We start from the raw sequence: 15,084 nt of genomic DNA on the forward strand, positions 1-15,084 counted from the left end.
TCTGCATTGCACTTGGGAACTATCATTTATGTTATACTTTTTTTCAAGATGGTGACCAAGATGGCAACCAACTAGCAAAAAATGGTAGTTGCAATAAAGTTGCATACATTTCTCTGATTTGGATGATCTTTGTGTTTTTATATTTTTATACAATTTAAAGCCCCGTTGCCCTTGGTTCGGCTCTCCCGCGCCGGCACTTCCCGGTTATTCAGGTGCGGCTAATTAACTACATCATGTTATCCACCACTAGATGTGGGGCTAACATTAGATATCAATTAGGAAACTAAACTACACTACCACTAAACTACCACAAATTAGTGAAGATTTATAAAGCAGAGTGTATTAGCTGTCACTTAACCCCATGCTGAGTTTCACAGCAGTGGTGTCACCAGTGTGCCCTGGTTATGCTTTGACATCCATATATTTAGGACAATTTTATTTTGTGGAAATGTGAATGTACACAAATCTACACAGACTACCCTAACTCTAACCCTAACTGATATCCAATTAAGATGAATGCAATTGTATTGAAAGCACTGTTTTCCTAGGCGACCAGGCATCCCCGCCATCTTGACAATTTTTGGTAGTTGGCTGCCATCTTTGCCACCATATTGAAAAAGGAGTAATTCAAATGAAGGTTCCCAAGCGCTATCCTTAGTAGATAAATCCAACATATATCCTCATATCATTTATGTCCTTCATTATTATGAAAAAAAAAAATAATAATCTAAAAAGAGTTGTCACTGGCATCCATTTTGCAAAATGGTCACCATATAAAAAATGTATGACAGGTCCACGTCTTTGAGCATATAACTACCAAATTTGATGCTTCTATCTCTTATTATCCATTGTTAATATGACATTTTATCTAAAAACAGTTGTCACTGGTGGCCATTTTGAAAAATGGCCACCATATTCAAAAGTCTTGATGATCCCTCTATGTTCCCCATTTCTCTGGCTATAATTTTACCAAATTTCATGTTTCTATCACCTATTATCCATTGTTAATGTGAAATTTAATCGCAAAACAGGCGGTAACTGGCGGCCACCTTGAAAACGGACGGCATATTGAAAATTTGTCGTGCCTCCACATCTAATATTGTTCTATATGTCTTTGGCTGTGTACCAAATTTGACGCTTTTAGCATAAAAAGCACAATCCTTATATAATTTCTAGCAAAGCTGCCCAACTATATTCCTTGTGTCACTGTTAGTCTAGGTTTCTAGGTATGGCCGGTGAGTAGAGAAACTGCCAGAGTATTGTTATTATATTTCCCTAACATTCAGTGAACAGCGACCTGAACTTTGGGTTAATTCTTATCGGACAAAACTTTTAGAGACCTACATGGACGAGAAGTGGTTCTGATAGTTTAGGACGTAATTGCTCAAGTTTATAGAACAAAAGATACATCATATCCTGGGAACTGAGAAGGAATACATCTGAAAAGAGAACGATCACCGAGAGATCTGCCTGACCAAACACTCAGCGATGAAATCCCCTTTGGATGGATTGCTCTATTTTAACATGCGTCAATATTTAATGTGTTTTTCTGCCGATCTAACACATACTTCATACATTTTCAATAGTGTAATATATATATCCAATACTCCTCCTAAACCCCAGAGTCATATTTCCATATAATTATTGGCTTTTTCCATTCACCGTATTGATAATACAATGGCAGGTGTTGAACTGATATATTATATCTCCAACTCTATGAATTATATATAATTATGATATATTAGGATACATAATCTAGATGTTGCTCAGCGCCTTGGTGTGGGCGCGTTTTATGGGAGGGTTTGCTTGTAAAGATGCTCGGGAGTAAAACACGTATATTATTATTGAAATAGTCTTACCCTTCCTTGCATCATATCAATACAAACAAACAGTAAAACACTTTGAATTAGAACGAAGAATAATAATGACCAAAATTAATAACGCAAATAAAACACGCCTGATACTAATGAGAAAACGATTGGGAAAATAAGCCCGGCTAATTGCTTTTTGTTAACTTTACAGTTTATTATTTTATTTCTGTGGCAGGAGAGAGAAACCCACCACAGTGGGGAGAGGGCGGGCAGCAGTCGCGAGCGCAACGACGCTCTGCCCCCGAGGCAAATGTTTTGGGGGCATTCACACCCCTGCAGTCATTCGTCAGTGTCTCTCTCTCCAGGAACACAGCCCATGGACGGGGCCCCTCAAAGCCCAGAGAGGAGGAGCTTCATCTGCATCAAGGGCCCGGGCCCCTTTCTGGATCCGCCCATGAGTTATCTCCTCAATAACGTCTAATCAGACAGCTGCCGCTTCCTCCACTGTAAACAAAAGTAATTACAGTAGATGTGATGGATGGAGGAATCAAACACTTTGTGCAGGCTCAGGGTCGACCCAGGACTCTGTAGAGCGGAACACTTTAATTAGGGACAGACTAACTCAGCAGAACTGAATGAGCCTGACAAAGCAGACAATTGAGTTTCTAAAATAAGCCCGGTTGTGTCTGTTGTTTTTTTACAGGTTGGTCCAGTGATTTACTTACAACGCTTCTTCTTAATGGGTTTTGGCAAAATAAATGTTTTATTATTTGTTTCCCTCTCAGAAATACACACTTCATCAGGGACAATTAAATCCAGTCCATTGCCACAGTTTATCATTCACCCAACCTGGTGGCTTACATTTGTTTTTACAGCATCTGCTCAATCGAAGTCCATGGGGAATAGATTTTAGATTTGTTTGATCAAATGTATTCCACTATTCAAAAGTACTTGATTGATGGTGTTCTCGATGTTATTCTGAATAAATATAGTTTGAGCAGTCAAAAATGTATTAGTCCTCCTCCAATTTTGGGGAAAAAAATAAGATACCATGTGAAAAAAAAACGTTATTCGGTAAACATAAATAGTGAAGAGAAATATATAAAATCACCAGGCACCACTATTATGGTCTGTATAGATCGTTCTAGAATAATTTGATCTGTGCTCTTTGCACTGTCAACCTGTGGGTGGAAAGTCATTTGACGTTACATGACATTCTTTAGGCTATTCTATTCAAAACGACATACATAAAATTCATCAAATAGGCAAGATGCTTTAAGTGCTACAATATAGAAACCTGAGAAAGTGTTGTGTTTTTTTCTATTACCTGTTGCTTGAAAGCAAGAGGTTGGCCAGAGTGTATTTCATGGTAGTGTACTGCATTGTTATCTTTTAACACACAGTAGAATGACTGATATCTGAAATTTTATCTTTGAAACAACAATGAGATGGGCTGTTATATCGTTTACATCAATGAATGCAATCTTTTCCTCGAGAACAATTTGAATCAAATCAGCCACTATACATGTTGTAGAAAACTGACGACTGAAACTTGAAACATACGAGTACTACTTAATTATATATGACATATAGAACTAATTATAATCGTATCACATGTCTTATTTACTGACAGTATTCTATCCTCTCCATATGCCATGTGAATAGTTAATGTTGACATTGAACAGAAGATAGTTATTCAACACTGCTCTAATGTGATGCAGGGACATGAATTAAAGTTTGATGCCCGTACAGGAAAATGCTCTTCTGTCAGGACAAACCAAACACGCGTGAGAACGAATAAAGTATTATTAAATGAAGTGTATTGAAATGCAATGGTTCCAGCCAGAGCACTCCTAAAGAGTGTGACTATCCATGTGTTTAGACAGGCAGGCTTTCAGTGTGGAAGACAAAACAAGACAATCGATTTCTAATGCAAGAAGAGTGCGATCAATATTTTTAGAAGAAACCCAAACAGATGTTTTCATGTGAAATTTTCAAAGTGTATTGGCTGTGTAATCATAACCTGAATAGTTCAGGGAGTAATTACACATTCAGTACATATTAAATGTGAAATGAATAGTAGAATGCATCACAGAGTACAATGAACTGCTATCACATAATCTCAGATAAATATTATTCAAACGGCCTCATTAGTTTGGTTCCCTCAAGGTAGGCAAGCCTATATAAGACCATATAATGTGCAGAAAAAAAAATGAGCAAATACATTTGCTACTTATTAAATACTTCTTTGCACTTAATCATTCTATTATATAAAATGTAACAATATAATTAGAGGCCATTTTGACAACGCTTATGCCAATTACCTTTACATTGAAATCAATCCAAATCAAATCCCTTATTAACATGGGTGATCCGTGTGGGAGTCAACCTCCACCCTCCGCGGAGTTGGAATGCCTTGCTCGACCACTTGAGCTGGACTGAACCATTCACCTCACCATAACATACATCATAGACAACCACTGTTTTCATGTGACTACAAATGTCTGCTATTGTTTGCTGCACTGATTATATATGCAGAGATATTTATCGGGTTAAGGTTCAGCAAATAATTGATATACTTTGTGCTTGTTATCCTCTAAGTAGGCCTCGTGGCTGAAAGACAGCTCTTAAAAACGGCCCATGCCAAACTGTATACTGCTGGATGTTTTCTAATCAATTGGAGTTGGTGCAGAAGGAACGTCATTGCCACGGTACTCTATCTGCAGCCAATAGAACTGAGTACAACTACAGTGCCAAGCTGAGTTAGTGATGTGGATTTAGTTGTAATTTATTTATTTTCCCTTGGCAAAGCCAAAGGTTGGAGTTTTTAAAGCGTCGCTGCCAGTTTTGTCTGGCAAAGTTTCCGCGACAACTTTGCTACGGGAACGATAAGGTGTCATTCGTAAACTTGTGTTTCTCTAGATACATGTACCTAGGGTTTCAACTTCATAATCATATTGGTATAAATGCCAAGACGACAATCTGAGAAGCTATTATGTTCTACTTCAGTCCAATGACTACCTTCCTGCTAGCATCGGCCATTGTACAGGGAGACAGTTTTCATTAAAAAATCATAACAAAAGCAAATGTTGCAAGGGGTATCCAAAACAGCCTGCCAACAAAACCGCTCTCCTATAGGTGGCTATTGAACCTGTGAGATGTTTTTCTTCTGACAAAATGGCTGTTGATGGCAGTGTAGGGATGGGATATGTATCTCGGTGTGACTTACAATGGGACCCGAGATAGAGACACTGTCGCCATTCAGCACGCATGCTTCACTGTAATCCATGTGTATATACCCACAGCTGGCCATGAAACATTTGGTCTGCAGCTTTACTGCTTAGTGCTTGAGTCCTCTTTACTGCTTAGTGCTCGAGTCCGCTTTTATTCATTTCTATTAGTTGGCATTTCCCCTCGTCAAAAGAAAAACATCCATCCGTAGTTCTCAGTTTTACTTCCCGGTGCCAACTACTCATGTCCAGTAGAGTCGGCGCGTGGTTCTAAGGAAGGGCTGTTTTTGTACTCCGTAACATGATTCAGAGGAGGATTTTGGTTTAATCTTAGGACCAACTGTTCTCTTGAAGATATTTAGACAAAGCGATTATTGTTGAAATGAAACACAAGCAAAGAAGATCCGACAGACACTAAACGTGACGCTTGACGCTTAACGGAGATGTACCGAGAATCATATTTTTTGGTGTGCCTTTTTCTGTATTTATTTTTCCCAATATATCTTTTAAATGAGCCACACTAAGGATATGGATTTCTAGGGATACAATGTGTCACAATGTTGTGCGACTGCATCTGTCTTCATATGCTTTGTATGTGCATACGGCAACCCCCTTAAGAGGGAAGGAGAATTAGTTTTGCTGTCAAGGTGCTCGCTCTGTCTGGCAACTGTGCAATTAAATAAAAAATGTGACTATGATCTATTTTGATCCTAATTAATCAACACAGGAGGGAAATTGTATCCTGAAAGGGTAAGAAGCTTAAGTTTTGCGGCAGTTAATGTTTAACGAAATGACAAGCTAGCAACTATTTTTGTCTCGGTATGAAATATATTATCGTGGTTTTAATACCAAGAATCCATTTCTCCTAACTCCCCCTAATACCTCATACCAACCTGTCCCTTGAACCACCGCTTCACCATTTCCCGTCTTGACACACATCTCGATTTCTGGCTGACTTTTGGCACAGATATGCTTTGAAGTCATAAGAAGGGGATCCAGACTTCCTTCCTTAAAACCCATGACATTTCTCCCTCCGAGCTTCTGAATGAGGAGATGGTGGACACGCAGAGATGGGGCCAACTGAATAAAGCCTTCTCTTTGGGCCCGGAGCCACTAATCTGTAATTTAATTTCAAGCGGGTGTCTGGGCCACGAGGACACACAGCAAGGTCAAGGGCTACTGTACGCCGACATCTGAGAGGGCTGACGGCTCAGACTGAGGTTTGATCAACAGCCCTCCAATCACCCAGCTTAGGGGGGAAGAGGTGGAGGGGGAGGGAAGGGGGAGGAGGTGTGTGTGTGTGTGTGTGTGTGTGTGTGTGTGTGTGTGTGTGTGTGTGTGTGTGTGTGTGTGTGTGTGTGTGTGTGTGTGTGTGTGTGTGCACGCACGCGCGTGTGGCGTGGAAGGCAGCGATATCCTGTGCAACGGAAACAAACATAGAGAAACTTTCCATTATTCTTAAGGAGTAAGTTGCTTCGGTTGACCGCGTCTCGGCAGAACTGCAACAGCATAACTAGGGGCCGTGAAACACTCCTCGCTTCATTTGCATGGAAAATGAAATATTTTTGTTCTTCTTTTATTATTCTGACCATAATTTGATGTTTCGTCACAAACAACAAATCCTGTGTGACTAAGTGGAGCTTGCCAGAGTGTAAAAACAAAGTGTGCCGTGGAAATGGCACATCAAATGAGGAAGGACCAGGCGGTGTTACCTTGTCTTTTTAATGCAAATAGGCACTATTATTTTAGAGAAATAATAACAGTCTTTGACATGTACATGACGTTTAGGCACTTGGCATTGTTCAGTTTGTGGCAACCCGGCCGAGGCCAATTAAGGATATTGGGAGCACCTGAGGAACAAGTGGAGAAGCAGGGCTTAAATAGCCTGCTTCTCCACTCATTCGGGGCTCTCCCAGCCTTGGAGCTCCACGAAGGAGAGACCGGTCCTCGTGGGTGACGGGATTCCACCCACGAAGGAGGGGACCGTGGATTCCTCAACGTTTACGTTATTTGTGTTTTGGAGAGACTTTTATGTTCTGTAATTAAATATGCCTTTTTGTGGCTTTAACCAACGAAAAGCTGTCCTGTTTGGGAGGAGTTGGTGCGCTCAGCGTGGCGGGTTGCCACCTATGGTGGAGAATGCGGGCAACTCGACCCAGCTACGGGCCATTTTGGGTGGGAGCGCCCACCTCAAGCCACCCCCAAACCGGAGCCGACGCAGCCGGGGCCGACGCAGCCGGGGCCGACGCAGCCGGAGTCGACGCAACAGAGACGACGCCGCCAGAGACGATGCCGCCAGAGACGACACGCCGCCAGAGACGACGCCGCCAGAGACGACGCAGCCCGAGACGAGGCTGCGGGAGACGAGGCCGCGGGAGACGAGGCCGCGGGAGACGAGGCCGCGGGAGACGAGGTCGCGGGAGACGAGACTGCGGGAGACTAGGCCGCGAGACGAGCCACGCCGGCAGCAGAAGCAGCCATGCTGCGCGCCGGACCGCTGCCACCTCCGAAAGGCCACCCGAGGCTTCAGCAAAGGGTGGAGGAGTGTGGCAACCCGGCCGAGGCCAATTAAGGATATTGGGAGCACCTGAGGAACAAGTGGAGAAGCAGGGCTTAAATAGCCTGCTTCTCCACTCATTCGGGGCTCTCCCAGCCTTGGAGCTCCACGAAGGAGAGACCGGTCCTCGTGGGTGACGGGATTCCACCCACGAAGGAGGGGACCGTGGATTCCTCAACGTTTACGTTATTTGTGTTTTGGAGAGACTTTTATGTTCTGTAATTAAATATGCCTTTTTGTGGCTTTAACCAACGAAAAGCTGTCCTGTTTGGGAGGAGTTGGTGCGCTCAGCGTGGCGGGTTGCCACAAGTTACTAACATGACGCATAACAACAACCTCTAAGTTGATAAAAACATCCCAACGTGGACACATAACCAAACAACACTTCTTACACACAGCGCTGGCAGCTCAGTGGAGAAAGACACGCATCTCATGCAACATTCGCAATTTCGCTAGCGGTCTGCCGGCAGTCCTACACTAATTCCCTCAAGTTATCGAGCACGGTGGGCGAAGGCGCACACTGACAGCTTCAAGTTACTTGGGCGACAGAAGCTAATTAGCCGCCGCGGGAGTAATGGCGGAGAAGCGCTCCGTTACCGGCGGAGACGTTCGTGACGGCCGCCAAGGCCCGGGTCATCATCCTTCATGCTCCTCGTTTCCTATTAAGCAGGGGGAAGTCAAGCACATGCCACATCACACACTTACAGAGAGCCATGTCTGAACCGGGGAGGCAAGAAGTAGTGCCCGCCCGATCCAGTTTGAATCCAGATCCAAAGAGTTTGTCTTTGGTGCGTTGCGTCGCACACAAGACGTTTGACCTCCCTGTTTGTTTCGGGGAGGCGGCGCACATTGATCGATCGACGGACAGGGGGAGGGATGTAATACTACTACGACAAATTATAAAATGATTGTACAAATTCTGTGTTGTGTTTTGGGAATCCAGGGGGTAAGTCTCTGACGGCGATACCATGATGGAGTCTCTCCGGCCCAGCGAGGCTTTGACATGGTGGGAGAGACCGGGGGGGGAGACGGTGTCCAAGGGGATTGACAGGATGGGAGGGATTAGTCTCCAGACTCATCTGCTTCCTGTCCTCTTGGACCACATCCTGGAAACAGGAAGTTACATGTAAGACTAATGACTGCATACAGTTCTCAACAACTCACAACATTGTTGTCATTGTTTGAGGCAAACAATGAAGACACAATTTCACTATTTGTTAATTCAGCAGCTGGTTTTATAGAGGTTTACAGGGATTTAGATCATGAGGTAGAGGCTAGGCTAGTCTTAACGATGCATATGGGTGGGCTTTGACCTTATTTGAACTTTGACCCAAAGGTCAAACAGCATAAACACTAGGCACTAGGACCACACCTAAGGACTAATATATCATATTCAATAATAATATAATATATGATATATTATAATATAAATATATATTATTATAATTGATTCAATCAATAAAAATATTAACATAACTGTAATAATGTAAGCTGCATCAATAAGCATCAAGCTGTTCCAAAAAAAACTGAAACTTTGCAGGAGGAGAAAACAAGTAAATTAAAAGCTAAGTTCATTCGTCATCGTTACATGGACACTTAATTATCGCACAGGCGAGGGGAGGTATTCTTCGTGATTAGGAAGTCCTTCTTCATTTAGCTTCGCTACTGCTTTTCTCCCTACACGCACCTTTTACCAAACCTACTGCCTCCCTCACCCCTGCTCCCCGGAGACTGTGGCAAACAGTGAAATAAATGGATCTCACAGCGTCATTAAACCTGCCCAAATCACCACGGAACAGATTGGAATGATGCCACGCATGGGGCTCACACACTTGATGACTTGAAAGGTTATTTAGTTGCCTATATGCTCGGCGGTTCAGCTTACATACTTAATTTGAGTCAATTACTTGTGTTTCGAATCAAAGGGATGTTTTTTAACGGAAATAACTGACGAGTTGTTGCAGGCTTTCCAAGGAGAAAATTTTGCCGGTGCTGTACGTTTCGAAGCTGATTGATATTGACTTTGTAATTAGGTCATTTGTAAGTGTAATTGTGTACCCAAAATATAAACATGGAGATGGATTTTTCTCCATGCTCGACTGCATAGGACAAATGTAGATAATTGATAATATTGTATAAAGTTTGTGACTTTGCCCCGCTCGTTAAATGTTAATTTAACTTAAACATAAATAAGATTCATATCTCTCACATGTGAGGGCGCACACATTCTCGTTAAACGTTCTTCAGCACATCAAGACGGAAAATAAGTGCTATCTTGCCATTTGTTTCAATTTAATTATTTGATCATTTTAATTTCATTAAGATTAGCACCCTGTTTGAAAACTCTCATTAACTGCGTGATCTTAATTGATTCAAATCGGCGTTCCTGAGAGGGACTGTGGCAGGAACGTGCACTCCCAAACCACGTGCTCGGCCTCACTGAGTCGGGGAGAATAAAGCCTGACTACACCTGAACGTATGACCCCCCCACCCCCCCTCCCTTCCATTTTAAATAACGTCCTGGGCCGGCATAATCACAATTTGTATTTTTCTAATTGGCAATCAAAAGAAAACTCCAAGCACAAAAGTATATTTTCTTCGCTATCCATCAGAGAATCTAAATCTGTGCAGGCCAGCATGTCCTCTTTAAAGACGGGGGGACTCACGCTGGCTGATTCATTTGCAGCCCATAGCGGCAATTGCACACTACCGGTAATTCTCTCTTGGCTCTTGGAAGGCGCTGTGTGCTACAAAAGACGCAGTGGCCAACTAAATCCTTTCTAACGAACAGCGATACATTCAAACCAAATTATTTTCATATCTGCATTGCAATGAAAGGCCATACATCATACTCATCCTTGGGTGCATTCTTTTATCATCTGGAAAGTATGTATAAATATTTACAAGATTGTACCCAAATATGCCCAGTGACAAAACCACAAAACGAACAACTCTTAAAAGGCTAAATCCATCTCAAATAATACAAAGTACACCATGGGGGGAAGCCCGGCATGTTAATGTTAACTCTGGTTAACGCGGTCTGCGGCCTCAACTCTGCTACATTTAAAATCCATTACAGGGTTATCAGCCAAGCAAAGCGTGAAGAACGGTGCAAGGGCAATTAGCCGACGCATGAAACAGATTCACACATGTGATGGCGATGTCGACTCGTTGGGAGACATTAACAATTCAAAGCGGCGGCTGACAGACGGAGGGGACCGCCGCCGCCGCCGCCGCCGCCGTGCTATAATTACGGCCACCAGGAAGTAGGCCACCAGAGCATTGTGAAGGATCCCTCATTCTGCTTAGCGCCGCATGCATTAATAACACCGGAGCACCGGAGTCAACCTGGCCTCGCTGTTTGGATGTATGGCGGTCCTGTGTGGCGGTCACGTGTTAAAGGTCGCCCGCCCGAACTTCCCTGAAGTAGTGAGGCACAGGGAGACTAAATACAAGGGATTCATAGGTGCTCTCTCGCATGCAAACACACACACACACACACACACACACACACACACACACACACACACACACACACACACACACACACACACACACACACACACACACACACACACACACACACACACACACACACAAAATGTGCGCATTGAGCCATGTTAAGATCTGCAATGAGCTTAATCTGGTTTGTACAATGTTTGTACAGCCAGTTTGACTAAAGACCCGGCCACATTGATGCTGATTCGTTTAAACTTCTGCTACAGCTACCCCTAGCTTCAACACTGCCCACTCCTTCTCTATCACCTACACCCGGAGGGGTGGGGTACGCTGCTGCATCGGGGTGTGATGATGTGAGTCCAGTGACTAATGTGAAACACAAAGGCTGAATAGGGTCAAAGGTTGCCTATCAAAACTTCCCAAAAGGATTGTTTTATCAATGGAGTTGGGGTTCTCAGGGAATGGCAAGAAAACTTTGGAATCTCTAGGTCGACCACGAGCCGCCTTAGCGAACGAAAACGCCCGTATGTGGAAGGACGACAAGAATGAGTGGTGGGTGTACCTGTATTACCTTAGGCCCTGGCCACACGCACACCCACACATACACACAACCATGAGCCCGGTGTAGCAGCATGCGTTGTTGTAGCATACATAAATCCTACTCTTTTATCGCCCCCCCCCCCCACGGTGTGTGTGTGTTTGTGTGTGTGTGTGTGTCAGGTAACTGGTGGTGCCCCCTGCCGCCCCCCTCCCCCTCCCTCCCCCGCGGTGTTAATTATACCACTAGTTCCCCCGCCCCCAGAGCCAGGTCGGGATGTGAAAGTGCATTAATCTTGATTCTCCTCTGTGATACAAAGGACCGTTTGAAGACTAGGGGGGTGGGCCCTGGAGGCGGGGGTGGGCCCAGGAGGGGGGGGGGTGGGCCCTGGGGGGGGGGGGGGGGGGGGTGGGCCCTGGAGGTGGGGTTGGCCGGGTTATCAACGTGAAGGGCGGAGCAAAGGGAGGCTCAGTCAGGTCTCTTGGTAGACCCCGCCTCGCCAGCCTCTACGACAGCCTTCTCCGTCCTCGTCTAAGTGTTATAATGTGGGTTTACAGCGCACACACACACACACACACACACACACACACACACACACACACACACACACACACACACACACACACACACACACACACACACACACACACACACACACACACATACAAACGTGTCATCACATGGTGATCACAAGCCCATGTGGTGACATCCATGCTGAATGCAACGCGAGGTCGTCTCACTCATTCATTCTGTACAGTTAGCCATGTCCCTTCAGCCTACCAAGGCGTGATTTCAGCAGAGGATATCATCCAAAGCAACGTACAGCTAGGCGTTAGAAATCTTGTTCAAGGACGCCCAGCCGATGGCCATAGGGATCCAACGCAGTCGACACTTTGAGGCGCGATGATGGGGAGGACTTCATATTATTACTGTTACGTTGCTGTGTTATAGACTGTCGGGCCACTAAACACTTTAGAAGCAGGGCAAGCATTAGGACAAACTTTATGAGAACAACTTTATGGTAGGAGCCGGGTATTGCCTTGCTTACACCCGACAGCTGGCTCAAAGAACGATGTATCTGTCTGAACATCGAGAGCTGCTGTTATACTCAAGGGACATGAAATCCCGTTCGAGACAGACCGAGACAACACCGGATCATTTCCGAGTATTTAATCCTTCTCTCAACATTTGATCCCGTTCTTCCCATTCATTATCTCGTTTAGTTTCACAGCGAAAGCACAACTCCAACAATAGTTTAGAGGCAGCGCATGAATTACGCCTTAATTGCAATACATTATTCAGGTAGCTGCGCACAAAGATGTTCCCTCTCAATAGCAAACAGATTATGCACATCCCAACCGGTATGAACCCGCTCCGATTGACTCCCGCTGAGCCATCTGTAATTCACCTGATGTGCAGAACAAACTAGATTTGCTCTGGCTTTCATTAGATCTCTGCAATTAGTTTGCAAAGTAACAAACATATCCATATTCACCATTAACAAGGTTGCCTATTATCATGCATATATATTCATATCTATTCATGTATTCTCATGTCAATATTGCGATAGCACTGGAGCAATGTTTGCTTTGCTGGATATAAGGATGAGTACCGTTAAATCTAGAAGGTTTGTTGACATGGTTGATGAGGACAGCAGAGCTATGTGTCTCATACCGCTTGGATTGAGGCAATAGTTAATCAGAACCGCCTTTCCATATCGAGGAAACAAAGAGGTTAAGTGCAGCTGAAGGAACAACGGTCAGCGCAAATATATATTTTTTGGTTGATTTTTGCATTTTTATGCTTTATTATAGAGTGAGATAGCGACGAAGCTATGGGAGATGGAAGGGAGGACATGCAGCAGATGGCCACGGGCAGGATTCGAACCCGGGTCGCTGCCATCAGGACTGGGCCTATATGGTACGCGCTCTACCCAGTAAGCCGCCGGTCAGTGTGAATATGAGCGGTTGGTCCACCTGTCCTGGTGAACTTAAGTCAAGTCCAACCGTTTAAAAGCCATGCCGGTATCTGACGGTGAACAGAGTTCAACCGCTCATGTGCCAACCACACACACACGCCCCGCTGCTTAATAAGGTCGTTGCCGTGGCCATCGCTCACCCTCTTGATTCCCCTCTGTTATTAATCACTGTTTAATGTTCATGCTTCATGAACATGGAACCCCCCCACCCCTCCCCTGCAGTCCCAGCTACACTGAAGGCTGTGTGTGCTTCTAGAGGATTCTGCTCAGAATTCATAAAAATAAATGACATAAATATGGATATCATGGGTATCATCTATATCTTTTTTATTTGATATTATCTGTTAAGTCAAGGTTTTTTAGGATTTATGTTTCAAAATATATGCAACGGGGATAGATAGGCGGCCCTGTGTACCAAGAGACCTCAAGTGTGTGCAATGGGTAAACTGTACATGTAGAATACATTTGCGTGTTTGATTTTCCATGTGAACTCATGTTTACACACACACACACACACACACGTTTACACACACACACACACACACACACACACACACACACACACACACACACACACACACACACACACACACACACACACACACACACACACACTTATATTTTATCTGCGTTATGAGTAATCTATGGAAGCTAATTGAGCCCACGGGCGATGGTTTCAAGGAAGGTTTCGGTTTTTTTTTTCACGCGGGCCGTCAGACGTCGACAGCGTCTCTGAGTGTGGCGCTCTGTGGGGAGGAGGGCTCGTCTCCTCGCTGTTCATCAGCTGTCATTGATCACTGATTCTGGCCCCCAGCTGCAGCTCAGATATCAACACTTTTCATGTCATGGAAATCATTTAGGGAAGAAAAATAAAACCCGACTGAAGTAATCCGGCAAGCCAGCACAGCATTTTACTCGTTATATTTTTTACGCTAACATATATTTTTACGCCGGACTGCGCTGTTTGACTCGTATGGATGCCTGCTTATCATCGTTCATGTAAAAGCATATTCTGTAATTGGCCTCTTCCGGAACGCACCGCCGCTCGCCGCACCTCGCAAGCACCTCAGAGGAGGGCCGTGTGGGCCGGCCAATGAGACGAGAGGGGTGTAAGAACGCAGATCAATGGCCCGAGACAAACGCATCAATAACGCAGGAGGCTGAGTTGGCGGACCTCCCATCACCCCCCCCCCCCCCCCCCCCCCCCACCCCCCCGGAGTAACCCCGGGCGTAAGTGTCCTGTCTGACATCATCAGCGTCGAGCCTGCCCCCCCAACGCCGACGGGGAAGTGAGTGACCTGAAGAGACCACAGACACACACTCTCTCATACACGCACACACGCACGCACTCCTCCGTTTATCTCACTGCACGTCATCTCTCTCCGCAAACTCAGAAGGTCAGGGGACTCGCTGTCGTGATCCACATACGTGCTCACATGCATGCGCGCACACACATGCATGCACACACACACACACACACCGTCTCCTAGTATCAAGACGCTCATCCGAAG

General features: G+C 44.7%; 1 protein-coding gene across 1 annotated transcript in view; it reads right to left on the reverse strand.

Moving 5' to 3' along the window:
• Positions 1-378: 378 nt before the first annotated feature.
• cd276 (CD276 molecule) overlaps positions 379-15,084 on the reverse strand; it is a 73,733-nt gene continuing 59,027 nt past the window's right edge. The window contains exon 8 of the mRNA XM_056607182.1: positions 379-8,704. The gene's annotated coding sequence lies outside the window, so the exon portion shown is untranslated. The remainder of the gene's footprint in view (positions 8,705-15,084) is intronic.

Source organism: Gadus chalcogrammus, chromosome 14 (genome assembly GCF_026213295.1).
Source record: "Gadus chalcogrammus isolate NIFS_2021 chromosome 14, NIFS_Gcha_1.0, whole genome shotgun sequence".
Taxonomy (NCBI): domain Eukaryota; kingdom Metazoa; phylum Chordata; class Actinopteri; order Gadiformes; family Gadidae; genus Gadus; species Gadus chalcogrammus.